Source organism: Euprymna scolopes, chromosome 2 (genome assembly GCF_053919585.1).
Source record: "Euprymna scolopes isolate OS-2025 chromosome 2, ASM5391958v1, whole genome shotgun sequence".
NCBI classification, from domain to species: Eukaryota; Metazoa; Mollusca; class Cephalopoda; order Sepiida; family Sepiolidae; genus Euprymna; species Euprymna scolopes.
In genome coordinates, this window is record NC_136483.1 from 146,869,382 (window position 1) to 146,895,196 (window position 25,815).

A 25,815-nucleotide genomic window follows, 5' to 3' on the forward strand; every position below is an offset into this window, starting at 1 on the left:
TTTTTTTTTTAATCTATAATTCTGTCCCTTACAACACAATATGTTGATTTCAGTCTCAGATGATTATTTTAAGCATATTTGTTCCCACTTCAAAACAAGGGGGGGTTTTGTAAGCAAAAAAAAATATATATATAAATATCGTTTATGAAAAATAAGTACACTGTTATAAAGTTCATTCTTTTCCTAATCATCGCTGAAAATTTCGTATTGATCGGATAATTACCTGATTTTTGGTAGATTTTTAAAAAGACGGTCCGTCAAAAAGTACTGACCTGCCCCCCCAGTTTTGGCGGTGCCTAATTTAAATGCTATATTCGTTTTCAGCATACTGAAAACAGTCGTCATTTTAAAGTAAAATTTTACAAATATGGACAACTATTGCCGCCGCGCCTGCGGAAAAGTATCTTTTCAGTATCATGAAAAATAGTTGCCAGCACCAATTTTAAATGCGATATTCGTTTTCAGCATACCCATTTTGTTAGTTTACTAAGTCAGAATTATCGAACATTTATTGGTTTCTTGCTACTTTTTGAAAAATAGAATACAATTTATTTTATGTATTTAAACATTTTTGAGAAAAACAAACTTTAATAAATATACGCAGATATGACTTAAATAATGCTTAATTTTTTTTTTTTTTTTTTTTTTTTTTTAACAATTTAGGGTTTGTTAACTTTACAAATTCGAAAAAGTTGTCAAAAGACAAATATATAACAAATGTTAATTTTCTACCCTACTGGATATGTTTTTAGTGTTTATATTTAATGTAACATGTTTATTCAGCTCGAAAAATAGTGTTCACCGACGTATTGGAAAATCTCGGAGACGTAAGTTTGGGAAAAGGAGTTATAAATAAAAAATTTAAAGTCAAAATACTATTAAAAACCCACCGAATATGTCAGCTTATGTCACAGTAACATATATTGAGCGAGTTCCTAACAGTATTTTGTCTTTTTTATTTATAACTCATTTTCCCAAACTTACCGCCTTAAAGAGAGTTGGCTGCCATTTTAAATTTTCCAATACATCGGTAAACACTGTTTTTCGAGCTGAATAAACATGTTACATTAAATATAAACACTAAAAACATATCTAGTTAGGTAGAAAAGTAACTTATGGTGTAACAAAAAAACTCTTAAACATAGCTGCTAGCGAAATGAAACTAAAAGCAGGAAGTTTGGTCTGGGAAGCGGAACAATTTTACATTTGTTGATTTTCAACTGACACCGGTTTTGGTCACTTATTGTTCTGTTACTCCAAAATATAGCACGGTTCGTAAAATCATTTAAACGGTGAAATACTTCCGGGCTACTCCGGGTAAGTACAACGGAGCTCTGAGCTCTGCTTGTAGCACAGTACAGTACCAAATTGAAAGATCAATATGGGACGCTAAAATATGCAGGAAAGAACAATGTTCTCAATTTATGATTTATCTTTAATGTACATTAATTATAATTCAAAAAATTTAATTTTCATTTATTTAAAATAAACAAGACTTCAAAACAACTTTTAGTTATTATAGACAAATTAAAGATGATTAATGAAATAAGGTTAACCTAATCGAATTTGTCATTTTAATTAATGATCTCAAGTCAATGGTAATACCTTTAATTTCACTAATAATATATGAAAGTTGACTGTTTATTTTATAATATTTATCGATTGAGTAGATTTTAGCGTATCTTTCAAATTTGATACCGTGCTACTTGAAACCCCATTAATTTGTTCTTAAAAGGTTAATTTAATGATCGAATTAAATCTACTCAAATTTAAATTCGTTTTGTCCATAACACGAAAATGTCTTGAACAAAAACTAAAACAAAAACGGAAAAATTAATTTGAAGAAAAAACTTTGAAAAATTCGTTATTTCTACTAATGCTAAATTTAGTTTGCGTTTCAACATTTGAATTTTTCAAATTAATGAGGTATCTACTTCTTAATTGATTTATTGAAATTGTTTATAATCGACGTTGTAAGTTTGAGTTTTCATGGTTTTGTCGCATTTCTGTCAAGTGTGGTTTTATTGGTTAAATCCTGTTTCAGTCACGTAAATTATATAAAGTGACACTTTTACTTGTATTACTAAAATAGAATTTAAAACATTAAAGACAATTTATCGTTTATGTGAAAGAAACGCCGAAGTATGTTTAGATTTAGAATAATGAAGGCGCTCTCCTCCTGTTTAAGCCTTTGGCTTTATAAAGATAGCAACTATATTTTATCGACATTTCATGTGTACGATGAAAATATTTTTAATGTTTTTTTTCTTTTTAAATGTTTAAATATATCAATAGTTTGAGGTTAATGCTAAAATCCATTTTACTTTAAATAATTTTGAATGACAAATTGGAATTTATCGTCTTATTAAAACAGAATTTCAGAAAATGAAATGGGTGGATTGAAAGAATTTAAATTTTGTAATTTTAAGCCATTTAACATTAAATCGTCAATCTAAAGTAATTTTAGAGCGAAAGTTTTATTTTAATAAATTACTCTACAAAAACTTAACTTGTCTTTTTTATTATATATATTTTTTTAATTAAACATTAAACTAAGTTTGATTATTTCGGCAATTTGGTTTGGTTTAAATTCTGTAGATGTATCAAAATTTCATTTTTAAAAATAGAACACTATTTAGTCTTTGAAAATCTAAGTATTTGAGGGTGGGGTAGTTAGGTCACATCCTCCTTAATGAAAATAACTAATTATGCTTTTTTTATGGGATTTTGTTATTAGTTCGCTTTAAGTACTTCTACGCTATTGTATTTTTATTTTTGTCGCTCAATGTATAGCAAATAAAAATGTAGTTTACGTAGATGCGAGAAATACGTGTACAAGAAATGTCTATAAAGATTTAAAAAAAAAAAAAAATAGCTTTCCCATTATTTCCTAAATGTAAACTATTTCTCCGGCTTTCATTAACTCTTTTTGTAAGAGAGTACTTTTCCTCGTTTTTCTTAACCATTTTATATTCACCATCTTGGTGGCCATTTAAATCCCGCCTTTTTGTCCTCTGTCCCTTTATTACAGCCGTAACATTCAACATTCTCATCGTCCCGCACTTATAACAGGTCTTATCGTCTTTGTCAACATTCTATTTATTCATTTTTTTACGTAATCTTCACGAACTAACTCTCCATAGGGTTTTGGAATTAGACCCCCCCCCCCTTCGAACCATATATAATTAAATTACACAATCGGGTTACATACAAAGGGTACGCATTAGTATATTATCTGCATTCGCACTGGACAGCATAAATAGGAAATACAATATTTTATTTCATCTTGCTCAATATTTTAAAGCTATAGAAATATTAATTCATAGTTTTAAGGCTTGGAGTACATATTGAAGAAGTGTTTGATTCCCGGAGGAGAAACAGCAAAGATTTACCGACAATTATTTCAATTAATGTCGCTTTATTCGCACAAATTCTAAAGTCATTTTTCTACTGCGACAAGGCTAGGCTAGATATAAAATCATTTGAATAGGGTGAGGGAGTCTTGCGATAAACTACCGCCACCAGCAGAAGAGTTATAGTCTGGGCGGATGGTCCAGTCTCCCGGTTCAGTAAACCAGACTCCTGTGCCGGAATGGATTACGGTGTGTTACTAAACTTTGATCATTGCAAGAAAATGGAGAAAACATGCCCCCCCCCCCCCTCCCTCCACAAACACTTGCATATTACAGAATATAATAAACGATAGTATGAATCGTGCGACACAGGGTTCCCTCATTAAATCCCGGGCAACAGCGGATCTTGTTGGTGTGTGTATTACTTTCAGAATACCATGTCACTTCTCTTATGTCATCATAGCCAAGCAAGGAGCTACCTATTGTTAGATTGGGTTTTGCGTCGAAATTTTTTTTTTTTTTTTTTTTTTTTTCTAAGAAAAATGTAATTAAGACATTCGACATTGTAGTTTTAGTGTTCTTGAATATTGTAGCATCTACATTTCCTTTTTTTAATGGAGTTTTTCATATTTTTTATGGCTGTCGCTTGTGTGAATGTTATTTTAAATTTATGAATATTGGAGGGGGGCACATTTTTTAATGTCGTCGGTTTGCTGTCTATAAAACTTCCATTGTCATTGTGACAAGGCGGGAAATTATTTGTAAGTCGTTATTTGGAGGGAAATGGTTTTTCGACATCTCCAAGCAATTATTTTTTTATTTATTTATTTATTTTTTTTTTTTTTTTTACTTCTGGGCATTCGAGGCAAGATCGCAGTGTGGTGTCTGTTCTGATTCTGCCCTTCTTCACGTTTTCGGTCCTCGGTTGGTGGAGGAGAGGTCCTTCAATTTTTTTTTACTATCCAGTACCCCTTTTTCGGGAGCTAGATTTCTCCACATTAAAAAAAAATCGACCTCTGCCCTTTGTGGGGTAAGGGGGGGGCAAGTAAATAGGAACGTAATACACAAACAGGAAGATTAGCTGCTGCCCGAGCTCACAACTCCATTTTATATAGGAAATGAAAACTGTCAAAAACAAAGTTGCCATTGTTATAATTTTTTAATTAAAGGTATTTTAACTAAAAATTATTAAAGACTTAAAATAGTGATTTTTATTTCTGTACGTCTTTAAACGAGTTTTAAGTATTTTTAATCTTATTACTTTTACTAAAATATAGCTTAATTAATAAAAAAAAATTGCTTAGGAGTATTTTGGTAAAATTTTAGAAAAAGCGTGAACTCAAATTAGAAGAAAAAAAATTATTTTTCTTGTAGATTTCGATGTGCTAAAAAAGAATCTGAAAACCGTATCCGTCGCAAATTAATAGTTTCGGAGATATTAATATTTTTCCAATGGATTATTTTCTTTATAAAATCAGCTATAATGGCGTAAGTCGGCTGATTGCGCATGCCCACAGATGCCATTTCACTGACTTCATTTACGCTACGCATGTGCGATAGTCACGTGATATTTCACAAGGCGCATGTATACATGGCGGACATTTTAAATTACAAGAAATATTTTCATAAAAAAAAAAAATTATCTCATTTTATAGTAAAAATAATGCTGTTAGTAAGTTTTCACGACCAGTTTACAAAAAAAACATTTGTTTTCGTTTTTTGTGGTGGATGGAGGGGGGGTAATCATACATAGAACTTGTATAGCTTAACAGGTGCTTCTGCAGTTTAATTAACTGTTTTCCGTAAGTAACATGCCGAAATTTATCGAGCAGAGTAATGATTAACATTTCACAATTTTCAGTTTACATTGGCGGGTCGGAACACCGCCGCCCCCCTCCGACCCGCCAATGTAAACCCAGAGGTTTTTGTGCCATTACTCTGCTCGATAAATTTCGGCATGTTACTTATGGAAAAACGGTTGTGCTTTTGTAAATTGCTCATGAAAACTGAATTTTTTAGATCAATTAAAAAGCATTAAAAACTATGTAACAAAAATGAACCACATTTGTTTTAAAAATGCCCGCTAAAATTCCTCTGCAATGTTACAAGTCATTTTACGCTCGTGTGCACGTGAACGCAAGAACCGAATTACGTGAACAAATACAACGATGCGTTGTGATATTTATTTTTTACTTACGTAAACTAATCTTGGCCTTCGGGACAAGATCAAAGTGTAGTATCTGTTCTTCAGATTGCTGCAGTCTTCATTTTCTTGTTCTCTTTCGGTGAAGGAGAAATCCTTCATGATTGAGACAATTTTTATTTTTGTACCTTTTCTCCACGTTAAAAAACGACCCTGGTGTCTAACTCTGTCCCGTGGGGAGGCATAGTAAATAGGTACGTAAACTAATAAAATGCTAATTTTTTTTTTTTTTTTTTTTTTTTTAAATGTGATTTCTCTTCGGTCTGTGGGCATGCGCAATCAGCCGACTTACGCCATTATAGCTGATTTTATAAAAAGAAAATAATCCATTGGAAAAATATTAATATCTCCGAAACTATTAATTTGCGACGGATACGGTTTTCATATTCTTTTTTAGCACACCGAAATCTACAAAAACAATATATTTTTATCTACTAGTTCGAGTTCACGCTTGACAGAAGTTTTACACACACACACACACACACACACACACACACACACACACACACACACACATTATCTTTTATATAATAGATTAATCAATGATTTATTTGCAATAGTATAACATAAAAACCTTAAATCGTTACAAAATTAAATCTAATGCATTGCATTTCAATTTCATTATAAAAAAATTTGGGAGCTATTTACTTTCAATCCTTTTTATCTTATGCTTTATTTAAACAAAATTAGTTTTAGTTTTATAACGCTTCAGTCCAATTAATAAATTAATGACCAAATAATATAAAAAAAATAAAAATTTCAAAATGCTATTTGAAAACAAATAAATTTTGTTTGACTGAAAATAATTCTATCATCTTTAGAATTTTGAAAGTACTAATATTAATTTTAATTTGCCCAGGTTAGCTTGTTGGATGACATTGTCCTAGTGAGTGTAAAAATCCTACTTGTGAAACTTTGGATTGGGTTCTTTGTGATTGTATGACCACACCTTGTTTTTGAGATGAAGTAGGTACATTCCATAGTCGGATTCTGCCGCGGTTTGCTTGATCTGGGTCAACTAATAAACTTTCATGTGTGTGTTGGTCACATGGCAGAGTACTCCTCACATGTAGAAGATTTGGGTTTTGAATCCCGAGTTCAGATGTGTTCAACTGATGTGCCCAAATGAGGGCAAAACTTGAGTCTTGGACTTCCGGTTTGTTAGTTTTCGTGGCTCATGTGAGCTGTGACGTTGTTTGACTGAAAATAATTCTCACATTCTGAAAATTCTTATATTGGTGGTCTGGCAAGGCCACACAGGAGACAACAGAAGCAGCAAAATTAAAGCTGGCCCGCTAGGACACTATATATATACAAATGTAGGCAAATTTGGACATATTTTATTGATTTGAAAATATGGGTTCTTTTTTACCAATTGTCATAAAATTTTAGCCATCTGCAAATTTTCATGTTTCATCCCATAGAACCAAAGATGTGAGCATTTCAATATTCAATTTGGCTACGAGTATAGACATATCCATTTTTATTTATATATATATATATATATATATATATATATATATATATATATATATATATATTATACATACACACCACTTTTGTTTTGACAATTTTATAAGTTCGATATCTCGGCGACTATTGATCAGAATTTAACAAATGAAGGTTGATTTGAAAGCTACTGGCCTGAATTGTGTATTGGCTATGTGACATTTGTCCTTAAGGTCGCACATTGTTTAAATAAGTGGGGATTGATTGCTTTTCTATATTAATTTAACATAAAATGAGCATCCACTTCATGGCCACCTTGATTATAGTGACAATTCCCCACTTTTGAAAACTACAATTCATTCATATTGAAGTTACTTGCTTCCTATGATTTTTTAGCTGTTTCCGTTTTCAGGGCCCTCGAAAACCTATAATAGTGGTAATTTTAAAGGATTTTTTAGTGGGGGAAATTTATTGCATCTTCTACCAATACTTCAGTCATTTGTTTTCCTAGTTTTGCATATGAATGACAAAATCTGATATTTCCCTAAAACCTCTGGCGTTGATGAAGGGAGACTAAAAAAAGCTATGGTTTCAAATGATCTGAAATAACAGCAAGGGGAAACTTTATTCCAAATATTTCTCATGTTATATCTCCCCTGTTTGGTTTTCATACATAAATGAATTTCAGTGTATTAGGCTTATTTGATACTAGAGATATTCATAATCATACCCTTTTTCCAAAAGAGGGGAGATATAACATGAGAAATATTTGGAATCAAGTCTCCCCTTGCTGTTATTTTAGATAATTTGAAACCATAGCAAGTTTTAGTTTCCCCTCCAAGGCCAGAGGTTTTGTGGAATTTTTTGGAAGTTGCTTTAAAAAAAAAAAAAAAAAAATATTGTCCTTCGTTGGAACATTTTGTCAGTATATCAATTAATCTCCCATATCGCTGAATAGTTTTACTTGCATGAACAAACAATAGTACCAATGTTCTTAAAAAGATCAGTTGTTTACCCTGAAACGCTTTTACAGGGATTTAAAAACAAAACAGTATATTACATTGCTGGGGATCTATAATTTGTGTGTACATATTTGAAAGATACCTTGTATGAATCAAATTTTAATACCAACAAGGTATGGAGCTCTGACAACATTCCTTGTTCTAAGTTTGCTGCCAAACTAGCTAATGTTTTTGCAAAGATACTCGGTTGTTCAACGGAAAAATGCTTTCCATCTTGAAAAAATGTGTCTGCCTACCCTAGTATTTAAAATTACTGGTGATCAGTCTGTAACATCTTGGTACAAACTGTCTCTTGCGCTTTTTGAGTTGTTTGAATCTCATAAATCCACAAGTTGTTAATCATTTTATCAAAAGCAATCTATTTATAAAGAATTGAGGTGATGTAAGATCAGTGAATCTCTAGTTGGGAGTGTCTGGCACACAGGGTTATTTTTAAAGCTTGTTAGTTTTTAAATATATATCAGCGTATTCGCAACCATCCCATCTTTTCTCCGATGGGTCTGTAAAAGTAGTTGATGAGCAGTACTTTAAAATGTACACTATCAACACCAATGTGCTTCAAGGCCCAACCTTCTTTCAAATTATATTCTGAAAGCGTTTGACATCTATACCGACGGCACAAGTGTCTATGGCAGCACTTTGAAATGAAAAAAAAAAAGATTAAACTGCAGTACTAATCCCAAAGTACTATCAGGTTTAATTAACTTCCAAAGGAAATTTTATGGGAGTATAAAATTCACAAGTGATCCTCAGTCACATATATATCCCCATTAGGGAGCTGACTACATTTTTCTAACTCTTGCAAGGAGGTGTCGACATCTCCCTACATATAGTTTGGTACTCTCAAATTGGTCACCAATCTGGTACTAACTAGGCTCAATATTGCTTAATTTCAGTAATTTTGTGAGAACTAGTCTGATTTACAGCGGAGTCTGTGGCATATTTCAGCTATAATGTAGTGAACACCCAAAATAAATGGAAAGCAGCAAACACTAGAAATATGAGGACCAGCGATCATGACCATGTTTGTTTTCACTGTTCTAATCCTTGCCTTCAATTGGCTGTCCCTACACTTTCTACAGAAAGCAGGTCCAATTGAGGTTACCAACTTGTGGACAAATTCTTCCTTGTGATACTGAAGAGCTTGACCAAACCAGCAAAATCTCCTTTTGAGCAGAGTTTCTGATGCTGATGATGTTGCATCTTGCACAGATGATGTTTAGTAGGAGAAACTGATGCATTGTAGGCAGTACATGTTGAAAATTTAGGATGCATAAAGATATATATGTGACTGGAGTCCTCTTGTGAATTTCAGTTTCCCATGAAACTTCCTCATTCGAAGGAAGCCGGTTCAACCCAACTAGAGTATAAAGATCTAGACACGGTGGTCAGGTTTTAAAATTGTACGACACTATTGTGCATATCAGCGATTGATATGTCTTCAGTTTTGAGTTTTCTCATGTCTAGTTCTAAAGCATGTATTGAAAGGGGGGGGGGAGTGGCTTGTTACTTTTAACACTTAAAAAAAGAAGCTTTTTAACCACCGCCACTGAGATTCTGGTTTTGATCCAGTTAAACAGCTCTTTCCTTAGGAAGCTGCTATGACTTTCACTCCATGCCTAAAATGGAAAACATACTATCTGTTAAGATTGCTGGAAAAATGTCATTCTCTAGCTATATAAGCGTCAGATGCTTCCTAGGGTAAAGTACTGCTGCTACATTTGATAAGGTTCTACTTGGAGTACACCTTGCTGTGACAATACAGGATTGCTTTTGCTCACTAGTCCTTCTCTACTCTATTATTGTTGGATAGTACTCAACTGAGCTCCAATTTCTGTTCATCTTTGTAAAAAAATTCACAGCAAGAATTTGTACGTCCATAACTCAGAGTTCTTTTCTTAATACGGAAAAAGTAAATCTGTTTAAATAACATTTGTCAATTTTTTTTGTTCTGATAGTACTTTTCATTTCCTTTTTTCAGAAAAAAACGAATGAGCAAGAGGTCCTTTGAGACAATTTTTTGTTTTAATTCAGTGCCCCCCCTTTATTTTTATTTTTTGAGAACTTGATTTCTCTTTCCCCCCCTCCCACACACACACATTAAAAAACCACCTTGTGTCTAATTCTGCACTCATGAGGAGATAAGTAAATTGGGACGATTAAGTGTAGCAAATAGATGCAGTTGTAATATTGTAAAGAAATTTAGATGGAATTTGTTAAAGGTTTCTATTTCTATTTACCAAAATATTTCATTACTTAAATATTTTTCAAATTAATTTTAATGTTTTTATTACTAGCACATCTAAATAATTAATTTTGTGTTTAATAATAATAAAAAAAAATCTGAAACAAAGTTAAATCTCAATTTTCTATTTAATCTGGAAAATATTTTTTCTTGAAATACTTAGGTTTGGTTAGCAGAAATTTAACAATTAAAATTCTTGTCTCTTAAGTTAGTCATCAGACGTTGATAGTTTGAGGCCTGATTATCTTGGGTAATCTATTTCAAGGCCAAATCGTTTTGTTTTTTTTTTCTATTTTAGGGTCATTTTTTAATTAAACTTTGTTTTAAAATGGATATTGTTAATCATATTTTATTTTTGCAGTTTTAATACTCCATTGAAGAATTGAAAAGTGATGTTTCGTGTTTTAGTGGTCAACTTTTTTACAATTGATTGGGTCCTGAGTATGACCTTGAAACCTCCAATGGTGAGGCTCCATGTAGAGTTACCCCTTAGTTATCATTCCTCCTATGTCCACTTTGACCAAAGTGGAAATGTCAAGGCATCTGGTGCTCATAAATCATGCTGTCTGACCAAAAAAATGCACAAAACCTTGATGTTTGTTTTTCTTTCCCTTTGCATAATCATGTTCGGCAAAGTCAAAAACAATTTTCTTTTACAAAGCAATCAGACCAAACACCATAAATAACTTGAAAAATAACTTTTCCAAAATTACTGGATTCAACATTAAATAACCTGAAAGGGTTGATATACCATAAAACAACCAAACCACAACTGATTGGTTGATTATAAGTTTTTTTTTTTTTTTATTTTAGCAGCAATTAAAAATTAGTGATTTGTATCTAAGGCTTTTGTCAGTGATTTTTCTGTAAGATTATAATAAAGTTAGGAGCATAAAAATTGATACTTTTGTGTAATTAATGAGTTATAATTTTTACAAAATTATCTAATCATTTGGGGATTAAATAAAATTAGTCATAGAAATATGACTATTTTACATTGATAGCTTTTCAACATTGTAAAACGTTATACACTCATGCTATTGTGAACATTTTTATTTTAGTTTTTTTTTTTTTGTCTGCTGATCTTGATTGGATAAGAGAGAAAGGTAAATGAATAGCTAGTCTTGTTACACCAAACAAATCTTTGCACTTGAGTGTAACAAACAACACTAAAACGTCTTTTCTGAAGTCTCATCAGCTAAAGAGAAGTCACTTGAACTTTTTATTCAAATACTATCCTTGTGTAACAGATATAACAATGAAGACATACAAATAGTCAAAATAGATGCTCATGTAAGAATGAAATAGCCACAGACAAGAGAAAATATACCAAAATGACAAATGTATAGTTAAAGAAATTAGGAACTCACCATTTTTGGAAAAATTATAAGTGTAGTGATTAATGAGCAATTAATTAACAATTCCCATGCTATCCAACAGTCATGTCATCTGCACAGCAGCCAAGAAGGTTGAACTGCTTGACCAGCAATTCGCCTCGAACTCCACCCAACACACCACAATTCAAATTTCCCTTTACAGGTAGAGGCCACACTTGATCTAATCATTTCTTCCCATGTCCGTGATAGAAAAAAACCTAGATACCATTAAGGTGTGTGGGTCTGATCTTATCCCGGCTGTACTAATAAATGCTCTGCTGAGCTAGCCTTTCTCCCTCCAAACTCTAGAATAAATACTTTGCAGAATCTTGCTTCCATTATATCTGGAAAATTATCTTTGTGGCACTAGTGTTCAAAAATTCTGCTGAAAGAACTGACATGCTCAATTATTAACCTATTTGTCTCCTCCCTCTCTTTGATTAAATCTTTGAGTTAATCAACCAAGCTCTAGTCCATCACCTTGTAAATGCCAAACTGGCAGTATAGATTTCGCAAGCCCATTTTACTGTGGGGACATCGTAAGTATCATGTATGCACTGGGCAAGGGGCAGGGTAGCACTTGACATGTCCAAAGCATTGGCATGAAAGTCTTATGAAAATTAAATCGTCCAGTATTACTGGACGAATACTTAGTATGATCAAATGCTTCTTAGACAAGAGATAAATCCATGTCCTTTATGGCCGCACATCCACATGACATTAATGCAGGTGTGTTCCAGGTGTTGATCCGTGGACCTTTCTTATTCCTGATATTCATAAATGACCTGACTGAGTGTATTTGCTGATGCCACCACATTCTATACCAGACGTGTGAGGAAAAACGAATGTTCACATATCGAATAAAATGTCTGAAACCTTAGAAAATCATTGTCAGTCTGTATTAGAATGAGCGCATAAATGGATATTAATATTTAATGCTATCAAGATAAAGCTTCTTTCAACAAGTATAAATCTTTTCAGCCATCAATTACCATGGATGATAACACTAGCTAAGATTCAAATTCAAACTCCTCTACCTATTAGTCTCCTTCCTCTTTGATTAAATCAGGTAATCTGAATTGGAACAAATACATAGATATTGCCCAGGCTGCTGTAAAGATGGGCTTCCTCTACCATGCTAGAAAAATACATCTGACAATGTCTTGTATCTATAAAGCCACTATTCACTCATGCCTGGAGTATTGTTGCCATATAAAAAAAAAAAATCTCCAATATAATAGACTCCGTGTCGTCAATTCAGTTCCAGCACTCTGTATATTTTCCAAGTACTTTAAGGGATTGTTATACATCAACATAAATACCCTGACTAGCAACAAAATCAGGGTTTGTATTACTGTACACATAGATTCGAAAAAGTTGTCAAAAAACAAATATATAACAAATAAATGTTATCAAAGGCAAGATAAGTTACTTTTCTACCAAACTGGATATATTTTTGTGTTTTTATTCAATGTAACATGTTTATTCAGCTCGAAAAACATGCAGTGTTTACCGATGTATTGGACAATTCAAAATGGCGCCCGACTCTCTCGCTAAGTAAGTTTGGGAAAAGGTGCTATAAATATAAAACTAGACAAAATACTGTTAGAAACTCGCTCAATATATGTTACCGTGACATAGGTTGACATATTCGGTGGGTTTTTAATAGTATTTTGTCTAGTTTATTATTTATAACACCGTTTCCCAAACTTATCGTGTTAAAAAGATAATCGGGCGCCATCTTGAATTTTCCAATACATCGTTAAACACAGTATGTTTTTGGGGCTGAATAAACATGTTACATTAAATAAAAACACTAAAAACATATCCAGTTAGTTAGAAAAGTAACTTATCTTGCCTTTGATAACATTTATTTGTTATATATTTGTTTTTTGACAACTTTTTCGAATCTGTGTACAGTAATACAAACCCCAAAATCACACCTTTGTAGAAGTCCTCAGATGCTGGAGAAGCTTCTGATAATTACTATCCTTGAACAGCTAGACTTTGGAATTCCCTTTCTATTACCTGCTTTCCCTGACTGCACTAACATGCAGAAATTTAAACGTAAATGTTAATTCTCTACTTAGTGTTCCTGTAGGCGTGGTCCCTAATTCATAGTAGCTCCTTACATCTCTGGAAATTTGCCTTGTTTGGGGTAAAAACGTATATATATGCATACGCACATTAATCAATTACTACTACTCAATCTCAAAGTGATTCGGTGATAAGTTAATGAGATTGTTTACTTGGCGATGAACAACCCCTTTGAGAAGATTGGGAACTGAGTTAAATGGTCAGAATTATAGGTATCATCATGGATTCCCTCTACTCTTCGTTTTTCGTTAAAAGAATTCTGCATTGTTTTGTCAATACTTTTGGAAGTTAGGTATGAATTTCTTTTCTTTTTTGACATCAATTAATCAGTGTAAGTTTTAGCAACCTGTTAGACATGAAATACATTCTTTCACTTGCAAATGAATAAAGCATTGACTGTGATTAACTGTTTGGCTTTGGCCTAAAATTAACTTTTCTGTAACACTAAATTAGTAAAACTGGTAGTGGTCATTATCTTTGTAAACAATCAAACCTTTTATTTTTTACAATTAAGATTGTATTTTCACATTTTAAAGAAATATTCATATATTGTAGTTACAATCTTTAAATAAAATTTAAAAAAACAAAAACATACCACTCCACGTTTTTGGAGAGAGAAAAAAATTGTTACATATAGCTCTCCACTGAGAAAAAATCCAGTGCCTTGTAAGTTGAACAAAAATGCATGGTTGTAATTGAATGCAAATCTAACAGCACGATTAAATTGTATCTTGTGGCTTCTCTTCCTTCCACAATTGAGGCGTTTTCAAGGGAGAGGGTGGCCTGAACTTGGTCTCATGATAGCACACCAAATAAAAAATATTCTTAGTTTAAAAAGACTTTAACATAATGTTGCTTCTGTCTTAACAAAAGATATTCTTAGTTACAGACATCTGAAAACTTTTAGTTTACAATTAATCGTATGTCCTTCTTTACACTGGCTGTTTGCTCCGAAGTCTCCCAGCGAATTGGCTTGCCGCTTTCACTCTCAGCCATGTGACATCATGGTTTCTAGCTCCCCAGGTTGTGATAACATTTGAATCCATACTCAATGACCTTGGTTTTCATATATCAACATTGGTCCACAAATCTAAATCACCTGATGGATACTAGCAGATGTACCCTCAGCTATCTAATACTTAATCATAATTTTTTAAAAGTTAAATGTAGGTATTTGTCTGGTATGACCAAAGAATTGACATAGGAAAGATTTGAAGTTAGATTTCAGTTACTGCAGAAATTTTGACAAAAATAGCCAAGAAAAGGATTTTTTTAAGATGAGATCACTACTGATCTGGATTTTTTAATTCTGTACAGTACTAAGCTTTTTTTTTTTTTTTTTTAAAGAAAAAAAAAGCATGCTCAATACTACAGAAAAGAACCCGAGAACCCTGGTAAAGAGGACTTAGATACGAAATGCACACAAAGCCAGATCTCAATTTTGTTATGCTAGCAGATAAATCAAAAATTCAGAAGATACATTTTGAAAAGCATGATTTTGGTGTTTATAGTTTTAAGACTTTCAAATGTTATCAAAGTTTTTATTAACTCTTAAGGCAACTTTTCCTCCTTTTCTTGCGCATGAATATCTGTTCTCAAATATTTATCTTTATTTCAAAAATAAAAACGGGAAATTGTCCAATAAATATTAACTTCTGTTTAATTGATGTCATTTTTTAGGTGAAATATAGATATTTTATGGTTTTATCTATCATTTTTAAATGAAAAAAAAAATGTATTGAAAAGTACATTTTTTTTAAAAGCAAATTATTTGATCTAACAAATTATCTAATTGTACTAGGTGTTCTCAGATTGTGTGGATGGAGATATCTATATATATATAAAAATGTAAAGTTGGTTCGTTCTAAACAAATAAAACCCTATTTCTAAGTTACCAATTTATTTGAAATTTTCAGACACCCCATCTTTAGAGTCGAGGTAGGTTTTTATGTTATTGAAATAAATTTACCTCGCGATTTATTACAATTAAAATATTAAATAAAATAAATATTTTTTTTTTTTTACTGCGAATCTGTTCTGTTGATAAAACTGAACTTCCGGTTCGATTCATTTCACAGCCACGAATTGACGAAAGATTTCATTTTCTGTTAACTCGATAAGTAAAAAAAAAAAAAAAAAAAAAAAAAAAAAAAACTTATGCAGAGAGTGATCCGTGCTGAAATAATAATGTTATTATTTAAAAAGCCATTCTTAACATGGGGAAGGGAGGGTGTTTTGTACCTATTCTGTACTTTAACCTTACAATTGAATAAAAACATATAAAACTTTAAACATGGAAAATGATTTTAAAAAAATAGCGCGGATCACTCTCTGCATTAGCGCACACACACACACACACACACACACACAAAAATAATAATAATCCCATATTTTAAAACTTTAAATTCATTTATGTACTTATGTTTTTTAAATTTTATTTATGTTAAGACTTCACTCATGAAACATTACGTTTTAATTGTTTAGTTTATTTTCACGGCATTGTTTACATAAAAAAGTTTGTTTTAACTTTTTCTGAACTGTTTCATTTTTACGACATGCCTCAACGTATTATAAACACCCTAACCCCCCCCCCCATGTTAAAAAAAAACAACAAAAAAAACGCCCGTCCATAAACCTCGAAAACCGTTCTTAACATGGGGAAGTTAGGGTGTTTATAATATGCTGGGGCGAGTCGTAAAATTAACGAATTTGCTATCTATTATTTATTGCAAAAATTGCTTGAAATTTATTTATTTGACAAAAAAATTAAATTTTGGTACTCCTTGGGCGTTGAGTTCCATGGCGACCAGTAGAAAAAAATAATAGTCGCTCCCTTAGTCTCCCACCTCACCCCGCGCGTAACATATTTTATTTACTGACGTTGCCGTAACTAAACGATTATCTGTCACATTTACAAACATTTATTTATTTATTTATTTATTTTGAAAAAAGTTTTACTTTTTATGAATATTAAAAGAAAAATGGGTACTCATGCAGAGTGATCCATGCTGAAATAATAACGTTATTATTTAAAAAGCCATTCTTAACATGGGGGAGGGTGTTTTGTACCTATTCTGTACTTTAACCTTGCAATTGATTAAAAAAAAAAAAAAAAAAACACGATTTAAAAAATAGCGCAGATCACTCTCTGCATTAGCACCGAAAAATGTTACTAAACATTTATTAATAATTTCTCACTTTTTACAAACATTTGATTTTAAATTTCTTTTTAAATGACTTTTATCGACTTTTTTTTTTTTTAAATATCCCCCCCCCCCCCTCCCCAATGGTGTTTATTCCGAAATCCGTTGTTAACATGGAGAGGTTGGGGGTGTTTATTCTGAAAGCCGTTCTTAACATTTGTGGAGATGGATCTAATGTAAAAAAATAAAATAAAATAAATTTAAAAATCATTTACTAATAACTTCTCACTTTTACAAATATTTTTTAATTTACATGCGCAGATGAACAAATTGTTGAATAGTGCGAAAACAAAACATTTAGGTCCACCTCCACAATTTTCTTTTTTAAATGACGACTTTTATTGATAAATAAATCTACTTCTCTGCCACGGGCACTGAACCCCTCCTTTTTTTTTTTTTTTTTTTTTTTTTAATAGTATTTTCGGGTGGGTATGCTGACAAAAAATATCAGTTAAATTTTGCAAATAGCCCCCCCCCCCTCCAAAAGTGGTGTTTATTCCGGAAGCTGTTCTTAATATGAGGAGGTTGGGGAGGGGGATGATTATAAGGTGGACCTAATCTAAAAAAAAAAAACCAAGTTGTTTATGCGCACATAAGAAACTATTTTTTTATTAACTTTTTATTTTTATTTTTAATTTAAAAATTAGTAAATTTCAATGAATAGAATAATAAATCATTTATCATTAATGTGTTTTTGGTTTTGTGTTGAATGAAACTTTTTTTTTTTCATTACAACAATAATGAACCAATTTAAATCTTCCGGCATGCGTTTAAGGGTTACGAAATTATCAATAAATCGTTTAATTACTAAGCCAACGTCAGTAAATAAAAAAAAAATGTTACATGCGCATGCATTAGCCTTGACGGGGGGGGGGGGGGGGCTAAGGGAGCGACCATTAAATAATTATGCTGGTCGCCATGGAACTCAACGCCCAAGGAGTACCTAAAGTGGCACTTATGCACTTATGTTACCGTGCTATTTTTTAAAATAGTATTTTCCTGTTAAATTAAAATTTTACAATGTTTTTCTTTTATTAATTTGTTAAAAAGAGGTGCTCTGGATAATAACAAAACATTAAAATTGCCTCAGTCTCGAAAGATTTCTTCTCTACTGAACGAGGAAAAAAACGGTGAAGTGTAGTTCACCTTCTGTTTCTCTCCCCCTCTCTCAATATCTCTCTATCCATCTCTCCCTTTCCCTCTCTCAATCTATCTTTCTCTCTTTGAGCCCCTTTCTCTCTCTAACTCCCTCTATCTCTCTCCTTTCCTCTGTTTCATCCCTCTGTTTCTAACACTCCACCTCTCTCTCTGTTTATCTATCAATCCCTTTATCTCTTTCTCTATTTTCCTCTCACTGTCTCTTTTCTATCTATATATCTTCCTCTCTATCTGTCCATCTCTAATTCCTCATCCTATTTTAGTCTCCTAAATTAATTACAGTGAATAAGGCATTGTCAAAACATGGATAAATCCTATTTTAGTCACCTAATTTACTGACTGTGAGAATAGAAGTTATTTGGAAATTACTGCTACCTTGAACAGCACCAGAAGTAACTGGTAAAACCTTTCTAATTAAATTGATTTTGGCAGCCATTTGGTAACAAAATGACATAGCCTTAGCCCTTGCTGCATGAGGAATACCTGCGACCTTGCTGCCAAGTAGAAGAATTATTTATTCTACTTTAAAACATTCAACTTTTCAAAAATCTCATCTTCGACATCTCCAAAACATCCAATATGGGGAAAAATATTGCAGAAATGCAAACTTATTGTTTAGGATGAATGCACAATGGTACGCAAAAAATCACTTGAGGCTCTTGGTCGATCCTTGCAAGATTTGCGTGGCAATGTCAAACCATTTGGGAATGCAGTAATATTGCTTGCAGGAGATTTCAGACAAATGTTACCTGTTATTCTTCAATCAACACCAGCAGATGAAATAAATGCTTGCCTCAAATACTCTACTTTTTTGTTCCATGTGAAGACATTAAACTTAACTCAAAATATGTATGTACAGTTGCAGACTGTTCGATCCGCACAAAAACTTTTGCATCACTTGTGGGAAATTGGGTACGAAAAAGTGCCAGCTGATCAGAGTTAAGGGCAAAATTCTTTGACTTTTAACTTCTGTAATTTCTGTAATTTTATTTCATCAAAAGAATAGTTAGTTTAAAAGGTTTTTGCAGATATTCAAAATATAAGAATTCCATTTGACTGAGTGAATGAGCTATTCTTGCAGGTCAATACAAAGATGCCCATGAACTTAACGTTATAATTAAATGTAAAATTCCAAGTGAGGTAATCAAATACAAATCCATCGACACTGTTGTGAAAGCAGATAAAGTGGTTAATTATCCAACAGTTATATTTGCCAGGGATGCCACCGCATGTATTGTAACTGAAATTTGGTGTACTAATTATCATGTTGTGAAATATAAACCAATCCAAGCTTTGCAATGGCACATAGCTTGCAGTAAAAAAAAAAAAATAACAAACAATATCATAGAAACAGCAATCTTAACAGGACCTTTCACAGATGAATATATCTTCATTCCATGCATTCCTATGATTCTACCGGATACATCATTACACTTTAGCAAATTGCACTTTCCAATTTTATTGTCATTTGCAATAACCATCAACAAAGCACAGGGAACAATCTTTACAATTGTGGGCCTTACAGTTACACACTGACTGTTTTTTCACATGGACAATTTATGTTGCATATTCAAGAGTCACCAAACCGGAAAATCTCTATATCAGCTAAGAAAATGGAACAACAAAAACTGTGTACCCATGCAAAATGGAAATTTAAACTTATAAGAAACATGCTTTTTCTCATTTTGGAACTTTTTCCATTGCGCCAATTTGAGCCACAGCAACGCGTGGCAGGGTACAGCTAGTATGTGTGTATATATATATATATATATATATATATATATATATATATATAAAGCTGAATGTCTGTGTCTGGTCATGAATAGGCTCCTATATGGTTGACTATTTTAAAAAACTGATTACGTATAATGATAGATGTATCGAGACACAGGAATGTGTGTTTGATCTGGCAGAACGGTGGTTCATTAAAATTGTGGGGTCTGCGTTCGCGCCTGGTACACAAAGTATGGAAATAAAAAATTTAAAAAAAAAAACGTTTACAAGTGTTTTTGATATAGATGTACATAATACTTTGGTAAGTATGTTTTAACTTAAATACGGATGGTATAATAAAATTGTGGGGTCTGCATTCGCGCCTGGCCTCCATAGAATGGAAATAGGCACAAACTTTAAAGACTTTTCATATCTATCTGCATAAGTATACTTTGATAATTATGTTTCAATTTGAAGAAATATGGTATAATAAAATTATGGATGTTTGTTCGCACCTGACCTCCATAGAATGGAAATATGTCACAAAGTTTAACAAGGTTTTTTTAAATAGATCCACAGAATATTGTGATAAGTGTTTCAGTGTGAACAGGTATGGTATTTTTACTTTCATCATATTTTGCTTTGGTTTTGATACCCCCTAAATTTACAACCCTTCCTTTTCATAACCTATCATACTTTCATAAATCAGTCCATTTTCTGTAGGCTGTTTTTTGAACCCAGTCAACGACGGGTACTTTTGCTAGCTATAATCAGCTAGAAGTACATTTCAAGGTTTTTGGCGCCATCCTATTGACAGGAGAGCAATCTAAGATCTTGTCAGTCAAATTTCCATCCATTCGCAGGCTCTCTAGGCTATTGTTGTAATAACCTTGTCTCTGTTGACTGGTGTATCACTGGCCCTGTGCAGTTTTAAGGCTTCGCTTTCTTTGGGGATGGTTTAGTTTACTGTTAATTATTGGAGGCTCTCTTACTGGGTAAAGCCAATGGGGTTGCCCAGGCATTTTTTATAGGTCATTGTGCTCCTCCTTGTGGTTGCTGGCTTTTCCATCCCATTTTCAAGCCTTTGTGTCAAATTTCTTCCCCACCCCCACCCCATATTCATTCAGTATGATTTACAAAATCATTCTCACAGTAGTTTGATTGTTTTCTTTTTTGTTTTTTTTTTACCAATGTTATGTTTATATTCGATAATTTTATCACATTACTTAAGGCACCAAATACTCTATAAAAAAAAAAGGTGACATGCGAAATTTTTGTACATTAAAAAAAAAAAAAATTGTCAGACACTTGAATAGGTTGCCCAACCCTGTCCTTAGAACTTAACTCTACAACTATTTTAAAGCAAATTTTGCACAGTATTTGATTTCAACAATATTTAAGGTTTTATTTTTATTGAAATAAAGATATAAAGATCAGTTATGTTCGCTTATTTCAATGATTTGATAACAATTCTAAAAAGTATTCCAACAATTTTACTACAAAAATCTTGATAAATCTAATGAATATTCTATTCGTATTCAGTTTGTTTACTTGATAGCTAAATGTGTGCTTTTGATAAGGGCATGTCCAGTTGTCACATTCTGGCCTGTTTTGGATAATTTCGCTGTCTTTTCTAAATGTTGCAGTTTTTGCTTTTATACTAAAGCACATCCTTTACTCTCTCTCACTCTCTCTGCCATTTTAAGTAGATAAGTGGCCTAACTTTTATTTGTTCGCTAAGTTTTTCTAGTGCGTTCCAGGAACACAAAAATTGTGATTTTTGAGTAGGTCCCAACTTAAATAAAATAACTTAATTACAAATTAATTCACTAGAATGCAGTTAGCCTCATTCGTGAATAAAGTAACCATTTCAATATTTTATTTGTGGTTGAAAATAAATGAAAAAAATTGTACTACTTCATGCCTCTTCAAAATTTAAAAGCACTTAAATTGTTGACTAGAACCTTAAAATTAACAAGTCTTTATGTATTGAAATCAAATAATTTTAGAGATTAAGATTACCTTAAAATTATGGTTTTTATAATACTGGTTCAATTCCTACCAATGATAATACCTTGGTTGCTCTAATTTGTACTTATTTTGGCATTCATCCTGGAGCCAGTTAGCCCAGTTTCATCCAGAGAATTTACTGCATCCTGAAAAGCATAATGGGATGGTGCTGGCTCAACGGCTCCGGCATGAATGCCAAAATAAATTAAAGTATGAGATAGAGATATGTATATATATATCTCGGGAACTTGTCTGAGTTTGTTCCCTATGGACTGGTATATTAGATCAGGCTGTCTAGTGGCTTCCTGAGACAAAATGCACCAACATTAAACTTCTGTTTTTGTTTTCTATTCTCTTTTGTAAAACTTAATTATGTTCTGAAGAAAAAAAAAAAAGAAAAACGCCTCTCCCCACCCCCCTTTTTTTTTTTCCTTCCCTACTTCCCAACCCCATCGGTGGGGCATTAGAATATACCGACTGTCCCTCTGCAGAGTAAAGCCTTTCAAAGGGACAACCTGTTGGCCGTGGGTGGGGACCCGTAATGACTCGGAAAAGGATCCTGGTGCCTGAGCAACTGATATCTAGGGAAATTAAAGATATATCAGTTGCAACACTCCACTTTGGCCTTATACAGGGCTAGACGAGCTGTCGGAGGGGCCCAATCCGATCAATCAGCTAGTTACGTCAAGCCCTAACACATCTACTTTGCTATCAATTTCCTCTAAACTGTAACAAATACAGTTCTACCCTGTACCACTATAAACTATATACATATTTTCCCCTCTTTTTCCATGTGTTAGAAGGCGGTGACTAGGGTCAAATGTGCCAAATGATTAGTCATGACATGGCTGTACAGTGCCGGAAGTTACCACAAATGACTTGGATTGCGTAACTAAAGGATTATGGGTGCTCATGACTCCCGTTTGGAACATGTATACTGTTTATGTAGCCCTGGCATGACAAGGTGAATGGGTTTCCCTTTTAACATGCCCCAATATTGAACTCCGAAGTGGGTGGGTAGCATAAACAAAGAATTTAAAAAAATATATATATATATGGCTAAGTATAAAAGCGTCAACACGTCGACTCGGATAGTTCAAATAATGAACTACATCAAACATCCTCAAAATTTATAGTATTGGAATCCACCGAAGAAACCAAAATAACTGATTTATCACCGTGTATTATACATAAAATTTTATCAGCATATATTACTCCCAAAAATGTAAAAAAATAAAAACCCTACTGGTGGAAGTGAAAAGAGAAAAACATGCCACTTTTCTCCTAGGAATGAAAACTTTCCACAGCATAAATATCAAGTTATCCACACAAAAATCTGAATACATCTGAAGTTATAGTAAAATCAAAAGACCTATCAATGTGCAATGCTGAAGAGATAACAAAAGAACTTAAAAACCAAGGAGTAATATACGTTAAAAGAATTACAATAAAAAAAAAGAATCAGACTATACATATGAACACTTACATTATGCAGTTCGATAGACCCACTATCCCAAAAGAAATCAAAATTGGGTTCAACGTTAAAAAAGTTGAACCCTTTATACTAAACCCACTTTGGTGCTTTAAATGCCAGAAGTTTGGGCACCATGAGGATACATGTAGGGGACGATCAGTATGCGGCAGATGTGGCCAGAGAGATTCAGACCACACTGTCAATGACTGCAATCTTGATTGCAAATTGTGGAGAAAGCCATCCTGCTTATGCTAGAGCATGCAGAATCTGGAAGAAAGAAAAGGAACTAGTGTCAATAAAACATACCAAAAACATCTCCTTCCTCAAAGCCAGGAAAATAGTAGATGGATACATGAAGGAAAAGACGTACTCTCAAGTCACCTCAAGTTGTATATCATCCAAGATCACTAACCAAGACTCAAAATACGAAATACTCATTAACAAATTGTTACAATTGGGACCAAATGACTGGCCCAAATTTATAAATGAAATCCAACCAAACATATAAAAAATTAATCATCCCATTAAATCAACTAATGTTACCAATAAGACAAATTCTCAACCAAAATCAGAACATCCAAGAAAAGTCGATCAAAAGAAAGACCACAAAAATCACCTGTACGTCGTGCAGATGCTGAAAAGGACGAAACTAAGGAAAAACAAAATCAGTTATAAGAAAGACCACACAGGTCACCAATACATCTTCCTCGTGGTGAAAAAAAACACCTGAAAAACAAACAAAAAATACATCTACCAAAAAACAAAATAATATACAGAAATTAACACAAACAGAAGGCACTACTACTACTACTACTACTACTACAAATAGATTTACGGAATTAGACATGGAAACTGAAGTTAGTCCTCAAACCAAAAAAAATCCTCATGAATTACAAGAAAATCTGATCCACATCTGGCATCAATTGAAATGAATGGCTCTCGTCTTCAGGAGGCCTCGAGTTTTGACAAGCTTCTGGGCTTGACTGTTACTCCTGATCTTAAATGGAACACTTAACATCAAATCTGTTGCCAAGGCTGCTGGAAAAATGGTGGGATCTTTCTATCGATCCAGTAGATATCTCACTGCTGATGCAATTCTCTATCTATATAAGAGCCAGGTACGTCCAAGGATGGAATACTGTTGCCACATCTGGGCAGGAGCTGCTAGAAAGGACTTGTCCTGCTTTGATAGAGTTCAAAATAGACTTTGTGGCCTCGTAGATGTTCTTTTCTCTTCCCTGCAACCTCTATCTCACAGAAGAGATGTTGCGAGTTTCTCTGATGTATCGTTATTTTCATGGAAAGTGTTCCACTGAGCTTTAGTCTATGGTCACCCCTCACCAAACTTTCACAAACACTCGTCTAGCTGTAAACACTATCAATAATTCCCCCCACTCTTTATCTGTGCCTAAACCTAAACGTAGATTCCATGAACAAAGCTTCTTTCTTAGAACTGCACGCCTGTAGAATTGTCTTCCGTTTTCCTGCTTTCCGGCTGACTACAATATGGTTGTCTTAAAGTCTAACGTAAACAAGTTCTTGCTGAGCCGTTCTATATGAGTTAATAAATTTACTGAATTTCCATTACTGTTTACTATTGTCCAATTTCTACTGTACACTCTTTAACCCTTATCCTCGAGTGACCTCTTGGCCTTGATAATGTGATTCCCGTGTTTAAAAATCGTACAGGAAGGCCCAGCCTAAAAAACTCAACTGTAGATTCTTTTGTAAGTCAGAGGCATGTTTGAAATAAATGTTTCTTTTTAGAGCACAACTGAACCATTTAACTTTAATTCAAATATTACGTAAAAATGATTTCATAAAATAAACAGTTGGTTCTTTTAATGGAGCATTGAATCAGGAAACTTGACTTTTGCATTTTAAACTTTAAGTAAAGCCATTATTTGCAGATAATTTTATGAAACTGATTCTATACAGTGCAATATAGGCTACAATGTATTCTGAACTAAGTCACTGTTGGGGAGGCATATGAAGTTCCTTGATATACTACAGAGGGATCTCTTACTAAAGCAGGCAATCAATCAATTTGATTTAAAAAAAGGGTTGATTTCACCAATTTCTATATCAAAATATGGGAGAATGGATCATTTGTTCACTCTTATTCAATTCCAGACAACAGAGCCTTACTAGTATATATTATGTGTAAAATGAGAAGTGTATACATTTTCACAAAAATTAGCTAGCCAAAAATGAAACTTAAAAAAAAAAAAAAAAAAAACCCTGACAATATCAGGTAGGTAGAACTAGTTATTGTTTCAACATAATATATTCAAACACTTAATGGGTATATTTCCCAGTGTTCATTTTAAAATTGTTAAAGCTCTTATAATAAAACTTAAAATGGCTACAAAAATCCAATTTTGTTTCAAGCTTCAATATCTTCAGACCACATTTTCTAAGTTTAAAATCCATTTTCCACATCGATTTTTGAACAGCAATTAAGATTTCCGTATCTCCTCAGATTTTATTCCATTAACATGACAACTCCTAT

General features: G+C 32.9%; 1 protein-coding gene across 3 annotated transcripts in view; it reads left to right on the forward strand.

Moving 5' to 3' along the window:
• LOC145297272 (microtubule-associated protein RP/EB family member 1-like) overlaps positions 1-25,815 on the forward strand; it is a 102,001-nt gene that overhangs the window by 5,445 nt on the left and 70,741 nt on the right. The window contains exon 1 of one of the 3 annotated variants that reach the window (XM_080143331.1): positions 1,235-1,317. The exons of the other annotated variants lie outside the window; for them this stretch is intronic. The gene's annotated coding sequence lies outside the window, so the exon portion shown is untranslated. Of the gene's footprint in view, positions 1-1,234; positions 1,318-25,815 lie in introns of those variants that run through there. 3 annotated transcript variants of the gene reach the window in all.